Source organism: Narcine bancroftii, chromosome 2 (assembly GCF_036971445.1).
Source record: "Narcine bancroftii isolate sNarBan1 chromosome 2, sNarBan1.hap1, whole genome shotgun sequence".
NCBI classification, from domain to species: domain Eukaryota; kingdom Metazoa; phylum Chordata; class Chondrichthyes; order Torpediniformes; family Narcinidae; genus Narcine; species Narcine bancroftii.
In genome coordinates, this window is record NC_091470.1 from 191422744 (window position 1) to 191435297 (window position 12554).

Consider the following 12554-nt stretch of genomic DNA (forward strand, 5'->3'; position numbering starts at 1 on the left):
CTTTCCTTTATTATCAGAAGCCTTTTCCCAAACTCTCTATTTATTTTTCCAATTGGTCAACTTCTTTAGCATAATCCTTCTTCATTTTAACTAAGTAACTTATTATCTGACCTCGTAAATACGCCTTCAAAGCATCCCATAAAATAAATTTATTATCCACTGAATTAGAATTTATTTCTATAAATTCCCAGCAGGATTTGTGACCATAAATTGAATCTTAACAGGTAAAATCTTTTTAATCAAAATAGCCCAATGATGAAGCTGCCACTTGTCCTGTCCAATCACTTTTTAATTTTTGTTGTTCTTTCTCTGTTAAATGTGTCTCTTGTAAACCTCCCTCACCCTACCCCTCCCTCCCTCCACCCCAGCCTCACTCCACCCACTTAAATCTCACCCTACCCCACCCCAGCCTTATTCACCCTCCTTAAACCTTACCCTACCTCTCCCATCTTCACCCCAGCCTCACTCCCCTCCTTAAACCTCACCCTACCTCTCCCATCTTCACCCCTGTCTCATTCCCCTCCTTAAACCACACTCTACCTCTCCCCACTTCAATCCAGCCTCACTCCCTTCCTTAAACCTCACCCTACCTCTCCCTTCCTCATGCCAGCCTCACTTCCTGTAAAGGTTAAAAACCTTGTGTTTCTGATTTTAGTTGATTTTGTGCCTATCCCTTTAAGAAAAACTGTTGTTTGTAGTGTTACAATAGTTACTATGATGTCATATATCATAATATCTGAGCAGAAAGAATCATGAGATTTTCGAGAATCATGAGAAGCTCGAGACACTGAAATCGTCTTAAATCATCTTAATCATCTTAATTTTGGCTTATATCTGTTTAAAGTTGAATATCGTTATCTTATAATACAGTATAATTTGTTTACTCATTGCTATGAAAATCTCAATGTGAAGTTATGCAAAATGTTTATTAATTTTATCAACAAATTAAAGCTACTTACAGCTGCTACTATGGAATTTGATTTATGGATTAATAAGATGGTAATTCGGAATATCATCACTCATGTTTCTGAGAAGATGACACGTTTTGAAATTGGGAAATATTAGAACTTGGAAAGTGTTTTCTTTATTCTTATTCAAAATAAAGTTATGATTGTAAATTATGTTTGGGAAAAGGCTCATAAATTTTGGATGAACAAACTCAATGTATTAAGCATTTAAGCTTTAAAGAAGTCTCCATGAGAACATGTTGGTCTGACTGCAGACACCTGTAAACTTGAAGAGATTATATAGAAAGCTACCAGCCAGAATCTGGCAGGAAGCCCTGAAGAATGTTTTGAAAAGTTGTACAAACAACTGATATGCCACCCTGTGTGAAGAACACAGATTGAAGACAGCCAGAGAAATCTTCTTAAAGGATACAAATTTGTTTACAGTTCACAGGAAACCAGGAGAAGACCGGCTGCAGTGTGAAGAATTCAAGATGGAGAAGAAGTCTCATTGGGCTAAAGATCTTGAGCAAACATTCCCCTCCTTAAACCTCACCCTACCTCTCTCTTCCCCAACGCAGCCTAACTGCCCCTCTTTAAACCTCCCTCAGCCTCCCTCTCCCTTCCTCACCCCATTCCCACTCCCCTTCCTTAGACCTCACCCTACCTCTCCCTCCCTGAATCCAGGCTCACTCGCCCTCCTTAAACCTCACCGTACCTTACCCCAGCCTCACACTCCCTTCTGAAACCTCATTTGACCTCTCCCTCACCCCATCCTCATTCCCCTCCTTAACCCTCACCCTAATTCTCCCTCCCTGAATCTAGCCTTACTTGTCCTCCTTAAACCTCACCCTACCTCTCCCTTCCTCACCCTCATCCTCATTCCCCTCCTTAACCCTCATCCTATCCCTTCCCCACTCCTGCTCCCCTCCTTTACTCCCTCACCCCCTTACCCCACCATCCTCTTCCCTCTTCCTCTCATCACTCATCTCCTCACCCCACCCCTTACTCAGTCTTCCCCCTCACTATGCTCCTATTTCCTTCATCCCAACTTTACTCCCTCACCCCCATTCTTCAAGCCCCCCATAATTCTGAACACCGAATGCAAAACAATAGAACATGGAACGTAGAACATTGAATTCTGCAGAACATAATGCCCTTCAGCCCACAGTGCTTTGCTGACTTCATAGCCTCTACTGGAACAACTGCCCTGAATTTCCCTGCTGCTTTCCCCCACCCCCTTTTTCTCACCCTTCCTTTTTTCTTTTAAAAGATCCTATTGTCCCTGCCTTCACCACCATTGCTGGCAGCACATTCCATGCACCCACTCCTCTCTGTGTGAAGAACCTGCCTCTTATATCCCCCCTGTATTTACTTCAAAGCACCTTAAAAATATCTCCGCTTATGTTAGCCAGTTCAGCCCCGGTGAAAGCCACTGACCATCCACATGATCAATGCTGCTCATTGCCTTGAGCACCTCTATCAGGTCATCCCCTCCTCCTTCGCTCCAAGGAGAAAAGACCAAATTCACTTGACACCTCCTCATAAGGTGTGCACTCCAATCCAGGCAATTCACCATCTCTGTAGCACCCACATCCTTCTTGTTGTGAGGTGACCAGAATTGTACACAATGTTCTAAGTGGGGTCTAATTAAAATCTTGTATAGTTGCAACATTACCTCATGGCTCTTGAACACGATCCCACAGTTAATGAAGGTGTTTACCTTCATGACAACACTATCAATCTGTGCAGCACCTGTGGACACGTATCCTCAGATTTCTCAGTTATGGTCTTTCAGCACACGTTTTGTATCCATACATTTCCATCACTGTATATATTGTTACATTAATTTCCATTGCCACCACTGTGACACCTTGTACTTAATCCCTCCACCTCATGGAGTGAGGGACTTACCCTTGGTCTCACCCTCTCAGTGCCCAGTAATGGGAGGGCTCTAGACTGTGGACCTTCCCCCCCCCCCCCAAGTGCCCCCACATTGGCTGCACCAAGCCTTAGTGCGTCCCTCAGCACATACTTCTGCAGCCTGGAATGTGACAGTTGGCAGCACTCCCTCATCAACATCTCCGTCTGCTGAAAGACCATAACTGAGTGTTGTCACGAAGGTAAACGCCTTCATTAACTGTGGGATCGTGTTCAAGAGCCATGAGATAATGTTGCAACTATTAGAAGATTTTAATGAGACCCCACTTGGAACATTGTGTACAGTTCTGGTCACCTCACTACAGGAAGGATGTGGGTGCTACAGAGAGGGTGAATTGCCTGGATTGGAATGCACACTTTATGAGGACATGTCGAGTGAATTTGGCCTTTTCTCCTTGGAGTGATGGAGGAGGAGGAGGAGGGGGTGACCTGATAGAGGTGCTCAAGGCCATGAGCAGCATTGATCATGTGGATGGTCAGTGGCTTTCACTAGGGCTGAACTGTCTAACATAAGCGGAGATATTTTTAAGGTGCTTCGAAGAAAATACAGGGGGGATATAAGAGGCAGGTTCTTCACACAGAGAGGAGTGGGTGCATGGAATGTGCTACCAGTACAAGGCAGGGACAATAGGATCTTTCAAAAGAAAAAAAGGAAGGGTAAGAAAAAGGGGGGGAAAGCAGCAGGGAAATTCAGACCTTCGGTGGAGTAGACTCTGAAATATATTTACCCTCTACCCAAGACAGATCAAACCAGAGGGCATACATTTGGCAACAGTGGGGAAATTTTGAGGGGATCTGAGGGGGACCATGACATCAAAGATGATGGGTAGAAGTGCTCCTGTGACTTATGGCCTTAAGGACATGACCTTCTTCACCCAGAGAGTGGGGAGTACCTGGAACACATCCAGATGGAGTGGTGGGAGGAGAGGGTTTAACAAGTGTCACCCAGGGATAGACAGATGCCGGTCAAGCGCTGGATTGTGAGGTTAGTCCAGATGGACAGACCAAATGTAGTGTTCCTGTCTTGAAATGACTCTGACGGGCATCGTTCTGATTCCAAGGAGGAAAGTGTTGGACAATGCAAGGTTAACCTATTGTGCACTTGAACCTGACGTGCATTGTACAGGGAAGAAAATGTCAAGTGAGTGGTATCTGGAAAGTCCCTGGAACAGGTTCAACCAAACCACGGTCAACTGATAGGTTCACCAGTAACTCCGCCCCCAGCCAATCGACCAATGCTCAGGGGCAGCCGAAAGGTGTCACCAGTTGCTGGCAGAAATAGGTCCGTTCTCGTGTGAAATGGCTGGATGTTGTTGTCATGATAATGAATATGTATGAGATGTACCGGAAGTCACGTAGTAGGAGAGAGAGATAAGAACACAAGCAGGAGAACAAAGGAAACGGGAGAATAAAGCCACAGAGAAGTTTACCTGATAAACTTGTGTTTAATGTTTTATTAACTTCACATTTCGGGCCACAAATGTGACATTGGCGACGAGGATGAAAGAAGCTTGAAGAAAATTAAAGACTAAACAAGATTACAGAGGATTACAGACAACTTCAAGGTGATAAGAATTTTCTCTGTGACTCAGTACTTTGGGGCTGAAATATTTCCTCATGGCTGGTGCAAACAGTGACTTTCTAACACATAGTGGAATTGCTCATTTTGACCCGACTGGTGATGCAAGCACTGTAAGTGTGAAGTGGAAGACACGGCTGGAAGAATTTGAATCCTATGCCGACAGTCATGGCCTATTTCTACATACCGGTACGGTTGAACAAAAAGCGCAGAGAAGGGCGTTACTTCTTTTCACTGCGGGACCCTCTGTTCGGGAAACATTTAAGACACTTTTGAATACTGGAAGAAAGGATGAGTACCAGAAAGCGGTAGATGCATTAAATGCACACTATGTAGTGACACCGAATGCTACATTTCAACGCTATTTGTTTCGGAGAACGAGACAAGAAGATGACCAGACAATTGCTCAGTACGTGACGAGACTACGCCAGCTAGCTGTTGGATGCAATTACATGCCAGCTGATTTGGACAACCAATTATTGGATCAAGTCGTACAGCACTGCAGATCAGATAAACTCAGAAGACGTCTACTGGAAAGAGGGAGTGAGTTGGAACTCACCGATGCTTTAACCATTGCTGCTGCATTAGAGGCTGTTGAAGGGCAATTTCATACCATGACCCTGAAAGACAACTCAAGCCAGCAAATTAAGAGGCTCTCACATCGCCATAATCAGCCAAGATATACGTCGACACATGACGTGGAGTGTTATCGATGTGGAAACCGAGGTCACTTTGGAAAAGACCCATATTGCCTGGCCAAAGTCAAACTTTGCAGAAAGTGTAGAGGTAAGGACCACTTTGCAAAGAAGTGCAAAAGCAAGTCCAATGCAGACCAGAAGAGGAAGAGTACAACTTCCAAAGGCAAAGCCTGGGGGAAAGAAAAGTATCCTGGAAAGAAAGATACCATTCGCCAGATAGACAGTGACGATGATGATACCCAGGAGGAACAGAGTTGTTACCAATTTACGTTGAATGAAGTACATCATGAGAAAGTCCCAGTGATCATTGGTAGAGTGACAGTTCAGGTCATTGTAGACTCAGGCAGTGACAGTAATGTGATTGATCGACATTTATGGGAGAAGTTGAAAAGGAAAAAGATCATCTGTACCTCAAAGAAGTGTTCCAAGAAACTGTATCCATACAAAGCAACCAAGCCATTGCAGACCATTGGATGTTTTACTGCAACTTTTGAAGCTGGAGGTAAGTACACCGAAGCAGAGTTTATGGTCATAGAAGAGAGGGGAGAACCATTGCTGAGTAGAAGAGACCTGGCAATACTTCATATTGGAGCTTGTGTCAATTCAATTCAGTCATACGAGGATATGAAGCAAGAATTCCCCGCAGTTTTCCAAGGAGTAGGAAAGCTGAAAGGTCGACAATTGAAGCTAGCGGTAGATGAAACGGTCAAACCCAAGGTACAACCAATGCGCCGAACTCCGTTTGGACTTCGTGGGAAAGTTGAAGTCAAAATTAAAGAATTGATCGAACAAGACATTATAGAACCGGTGGAACATTCGACACAATGGGTCAGTCCCGTAGTGATTGTGCCCAAACCAAAGGGTGACATAAGACTATGTGTTGACATGAGAATGGCCAATGAAGCTATAATTAGAGAACGACACCCTATACCAACAGTGGAAGAAATACTTCAAGAACTAACTACCAGCAAGGTATTCTCAAAAATTGATCTGAAATGGGGCTATTATCAATTAGAGCTGGATCCATTATCCCGAGAGGTAACTACATTTGTGATTCACTGTGGATTGTATCGTTACAAGAGACTATCATTTGGAATTAATGCAGCTTCGGAGATCTACCAGCATGAAATCCATCGAGTGATTCAAGGCATTCCTGGAGTTGCCAACATTTCTGACGACATCATAGTCCATGCACCAACGAAGGAAGAGCATGACAAACGGTTGAGGCGTGTACTATCTAGACTACAGGAGGCAGGCCTTACCGTGAATGGAAACAAGTACCAGTTCGGTGTGTCAGAAATGGACTTCATGGGACACAGACTTACACGGAAAGGACTAAACCCTGCAGAGGCCAAGGTGAAAGCTATTGCAGAGGCACGTGCACCTCAGAACGCAACAGAGGTGAGGAGTTTCCTAGGATTAGTCAATTTTTGTGCAAAGTTCATTCCTAATTTCGCTACAGTGGCAGAACCACTAAGGAAACTAACCAGGAAAGGTGTACCATTTCATTTTGGATCTGAGCAGAAGAAAGCGTTCACAGCGCTGAAGCAAAGCCTGACAGATGCAAAAACTCTTGGATATTACGATCCGGCGGCATCAACCAAAGTCATAGCGGATGCCAGCCCGGTTGGTTTAGGAGCAGTGTTGGTCCAGATGCATGATGGAGGACCAAGAATCATTGCCTATGGCAGCAGATCGTTATCAGATGTGGAAAGAAGATACTCTCAGACAGAGAAAGAAGCACTCGGACTTGTATGGGCCTGTGAGAGGTTCCATGCATATTTATACGGCATTGAATTTGAACTTATCTCAGATCATAAGCCATTAGAGGTGATCTATGCACCTAGATCCAAACCATGTGCCAGAATAGAGAGATGGGTACTCAGACTACAATCCTACAAATATAAAGTAATCCACATTGCAGGGAAAGCAAACATTGCTGATCCGCTGTCCAGATTGGTGAAGGATGGTGGTCCACAATCCAAGTCAGAATTGGGAACAGAAACAGAGAGCTTTGTACGCTTCATAGCTATTCAGGCGACAACGAAAGCTGTGACTACGAAGGAAGTCGAGAGAGAATCCGAACGTGATCCAGAACTCATGGAAGTAAGAGAATGCATACAGAGTGGACAATGGGACAAGTGTACTCACAAGGCTTACATTCCCATAAGAGACGAACTTTTTTGTATCGGACAGTGTGTATTGAGAGGTTGCAGATTGGTGATACCGGAAAGATTGAGACTGAAGATCGTATCCTTAGCGCATGAAGGACACCTAGGTATTGTTGGTACCAAGCAAAACCTCAGGACCAAGGTATGGTAGCCAAGTTGTGATAAAGACGCAGAGAGATTTGTTAAAACTTGTCATGGATGTCAAATCACAAGTAGGAGTAATCCGCCAGAACCGATCCGGAGTACGCAACTTCCGACAGGACCATGGATTGACGTAGCTGTTGATTTTCTTGGACCTTTACCGACGGGTGAATCAATTATGGTAGTGATAGATTACTACAGCAGATACTATGAGTACGTGGTGTTGAAGTCCACAACCACTGAAAAAACAATACAAGCGTTAGCAGAGATATTCACAAGATATGGATTACCTGTTACATTATACTCTGACAATGGTCCACAATTCATTTCAGAGACATTTACGGAATACATGAGGACCACAGGTATCCACCATCATAAAGTAACTCCGAAATGGCCGCAAGCCAACGGAGAAGTAGAGAGACAAAATCAATCCATTGAAAAACGATTGAGGATTGCACACGCAGAAGGACAAAATTGGCGAGAAGCATTGCTATCTTATGAGGCTGTCTATCGAGCAACGCCTCATGCAACCATGGAAAAAGTCCTGCAGAAGCATTTTTTGGGAGAAAAATCCGCACAAAAATGCCAGAAATAAAGGAAATCCGAGACGACCAGGAGATGAGGGACCATGATGCTGAAAAGAAAGGTGCAGCAAAGCTATACACAGATTCGAAACGTGGAGCCAAGTATTCAGACATCATGCCAGGAGATAATGTTCTAGTGAGGCATGAAACTGGTGGTAAGCTAGACACACCTTATTACCATCAACCCTATACTGTCATATCCAGAAGTGGCAGTATGGTGACAGTCAAGTCTCCGACTGGAGTCCTGTATAAGAGAAATGTCTCAGGTGTAAAAATGTACCAATCCAGAGATATATCGAGTGAAGAGGTTGAAAGGCCAATACGAGATGCTGAAACTGAGAAACCTGATGATGTTCCAGAGGCAGTTACCAGCACTCCTGATGAAGTGACTAGAGCGCCAGAAACACCCGAAGCCGTGGCGAGCAGTATTTCCGACGCTGAGAGTGAACAACCGAGAAGCGACGACAATATCGCAGGCAGGCCAAAACGAAACCGGAAAGTGCCCAAACGATACTAAGACTTTGTGCCATAGTTTTAATAAGAACTTTGGGACAGTATTTAATCTTATATTATAAAGTGCATGTATGAGTGCTGTAGGAAGTAAATTTTATGTAGTTGAGTTATAGTATTACCATTAGTTACGATGTTTGTAGGTTTCCGAGGGATATTGGTAAGTGAAGGTAAAGTTTATTTCTAATTAGAGGAGGGATGTCATGATAATGAATATGTATGAGATGTACCAGAAGTCACATAGTAGGAGAGAGAGATAAGAACACAAGCAGGAGAACAAAGGAAACGGGAGAATAAAGCCACAGAGAAGTTTACCTGATAAACTTGTGTTTAATGTTTTATTAACTTCACATTTCGGGCCACAGATGTGACAGTTGTCACTTTCCCTGCTCCACAGTGTCCACCCGACCACCGAACCATCCCGATAGTACCGTCGCCCTTCCTATCCCTCCTGCTCCCCCTCAGATCATGGAGCCCCCGTTCTCCGTCGCTTCAGCGCGCTGCTGATTGGAAATCCCTGCCCACACTCGAAATCTCAAGCAAGCAGGGAATGTTGGAAACCCTCAAATTCAAGTTCAAAGAGTTTTAAATAGTAAAAGTAGACTTTATTCATAATAAATTATTTGCAGCCAAAAACCATTCAAATTCTTTTCGTACCTTTCATTTTGTATCCATACATTTCCATCACTGTATATATTGTTACATTAATTTCCATTGCCACCACTGCGACACCTTGTAGTTAATCCCTCCAACCCATGTAGTGAGGGACTTACCCTTGGTCTCACCCTCTCAGTGCCCAGTAATGGGAGGGCTCTAGACTGTGGACCTTCTCCCCAGTGCCCCGACATTGGCTGCACCAAGCTTTAGTGCGTCCCTCACCACGCACTCCTGCAGCCTGGAATGTGACAGTTGGCAGCACTCCCTCATCAACATCTCTATGTGCTGACAGACCATCAGAGTTTAGACAGACAAATGGTCACCTTTAACCAAATTTATGGTGTTCCAGTGGTCCTCAATGTTTGACTGTGTGTGCGACCCTGGGAATAAGTTCAAGTTTATCATCTGACTGCACATATACTGTACTGAACCAGACAAAAGAGCATTTCTCCAGACTATAAGTGTGTGCGCACACAATAATCGCGTCTAAAGATGAATAGATGATGTAAAATAAATAAATAGAAATATTTTGGAATTATTTATTTATTACAGAATATTGCTTATCAATCTCAAAGCCAGCAGGAAGAAGCTATTACCCAACCTGGCAGTACAATTTAATGCAGACAAGTGTGAGGTGTTGTATGTTGAAAGGGCCAACCAAGGGAGGGTTTACACAGTAAATGATAGGGCCCTGAGGATTGCAGAGGAACAAAGGGATCTGGGAATACAGAAACATTATTCCCTGAAGGTGGTGTCACATGTGAACAGGGTTGTAAAGAAAGCTTTTGACATCTTAGCCTTTATAAATCAAAGATTTGAGTACAGGAGTTGGGATGTTATGTTGAAGTTGCTTAAGACATTGGTGAGGCCAAATTTGGAATATTGTGTGCAGTTCTGGTTGCCAAACAACAGGAAGGATATCAATAAGATTGAAAGAGGGCAGAGAAGATTTACTAGGCTGTTGCTGGGTCTTCAGGAGTTGAGTAACAGGGAAAGATTTATAGGCTAGGATTTTATTCCTTGGAGTGAAGAAGAATGAGGGGAGATGTGATGGAGATTTACAAGATTATGAGAAGTATAAACAGAGTGGATGCAAGTCAGCTTTTTCCACTTGGATTGGGGGAGATAAATATAAGAGGTCATTGTTTTAAGCTGAAAGGGGAAAGGTTTAGGCAGAACATCAGAAAGAAGTTCTTCACTCAGAGAGTGGTGGGAGTGTGGAAACGAGCTGCCATTTGATGTGGTGAATGTCGACTCATCTTAGTTTTAAGAATAAATTGGATAGATACATGGACAGGAGAAGTCTGGAGGGTTATGGAATGAGAGCAGGTCAGTGGGACTAGGAAGATGATGGTCAGCACAGATTAGAAGGGCCGAATGTCCTGTTTTCTGTGCTATAACGTTCTATGGTTCTTCTGATTTTGACTCTCCTTCCTGTTGGCAGTGGGTTAAAGATACTGAGTATTGGATGGAAAGGGCCTTCTGTAAATCTTGTCATCAACGAGGAAATATAGAAATGGAGATCACAGCACATAAGGCAGCTTCTGCGGGAGAAAATCAGTCAACAGCTCAAGCCGGCCTCTGACATAATGTTGCACTAATTAATGGGCTGAGGATCATTGGTGTTTAAACTGAGATGTTTCCCAAGAGTTTGCCCTTCTGCGACCCAGTGAGCACCTATCTCCAAACTGGCACATCCAATGAGAGCTGCTGGCGATACATCTCAGTTCTCCCAATGCTCACTATACCCAATATCAGCCACGGTGCCCACTCTAATTCACAAGCAGCACAGAAACAGGCCCTTTGGCCCATCATTGTGTCTACCATCAGACTGGTTCTCACCTACATCAAAAGTTATCCCACAGACCTTGTCTCTGGGAGAAAACAGGAGTTCATTGAAGAAACCCACATGGTGACAGGGAGAAAGTGCAACCTTCACAGCCAGTGCCGGAGATCAGCATCAAACCTGGGTCTCTGGAGCTACAAGGCATCATCTCTACCAGCCATGCCACTGCCCAGCCACATTGCTCATTGTCTCATTGTCATGGTACTCAATGACCATTGTACATGGATCCTACAGTGTTCACATTACCCAGTGCACTCTGTACCCAGTGTTCATTGTACTTTGTTTCTACTGTACCCAGTATATCTGATGCTCAGTATCCAGTGACCACTGATCCTGATGCCCATGTTACCAGTGCCCACATTACTGGTACCTGCTTTACTGGGCTCTGACCCTGGTTGGGAACCCTGTCCACCCAGATTGAGATACCAGTGATCACAGTCATCTGCTGGGTCTCCTCGTCCTAGTTTTGGGCATGATGCAGGCCTGGACCAGAACTGGGGTGCCTCTGCTCCACTTCACTGCCCATTAACCATATGAGGAGTGGGTGTGAGGAGCATGAGATGTGTTGGTGGGAAGTGATGCCAGGGTCTGAGTGACTGTGCAAGCTCTTCAGCAGAATATTTACAATAGGCCCAGTCAATTTGGCCTTCAGTGGTACATCAGTCCAAGTGCTGTTCCCCCCCCCCCTCCCCCCACCCTCATCAGTGGGGGGAAGTGGACACTCCCAAAGCAGGAGGCTGCCTTTGGCAACAGGAGAGTTGAGTCCAGAGCTGAACTGCTGGTTGGAAGCCTCAATTAGTATCTGAACCTTGTCTCTGGTCTCATGACCTCATGCCAGCTGGTTCATTGTTTAAACTGATCATAATCTCTTGGTATTTTGGAGTAAAATTAAAAATATGAATAGGAGAGTATTGAACTTGAATTTAATTTTGCAAGAATATGACTTGGTTATGACTCATATAATAAGCAAGGATAATGTGCTTGCTGATTGCCTATGCAGATGTTGAATTTACAAATTGTTTCTGCAATATTTGTTTGTATTATATTGTAAAATAATGCGAAGTCCACCAGATAAATGGTTGATTGCAGTTTAAAATTTTGACCTTTTAGAAGTTCAAATTTTCTCTGTGGGAAGGTGGTGTTACAGATTTGTGTTAAACTTTAAATTAAAATCTTTCATTATAAAATATATATTTCTTAGTTAACATAGAACATAGAACAATACAGCACAGAACAAGCCCTTTGGACCTTGATATTGAGCCAACAAATATATCCCTTCCTAAAAATTGCAAAACCACCTTACCCCATAGCCCTCTATTTTGCTTTCATCCTTGTGTCTGTCTAAGAGTCTCTTAAGTGCCTCTAATGTTTCAGCTTTCACCATAATCCCTGGCAAAGCATTTCAGGCTCCCACTATGCTCTGGGTAAAAAAAACCTACTCCTGACATCTCCCCTAAACTTCCTTCCCTTCACTTTGTAC

The 12554-nt window shown here is 43.8% G+C and overlaps 1 long non-coding RNA gene across 1 annotated transcript; it reads left to right on the forward strand.

The window, feature by feature from the left end:
- The first annotated feature begins 3637 nt into the window (after positions 1 to 3637).
- Positions 3638 to 12261, forward strand: LOC138754846 (uncharacterized). Its single transcript, XR_011351941.1, has 2 exons — positions 3638 to 4453; positions 10673 to 12261. It is a non-coding gene; the product is annotated as an uncharacterized lncRNA (long non-coding RNA).
- The last annotated feature ends 293 nt before the right edge of the window (positions 12262 to 12554 follow it).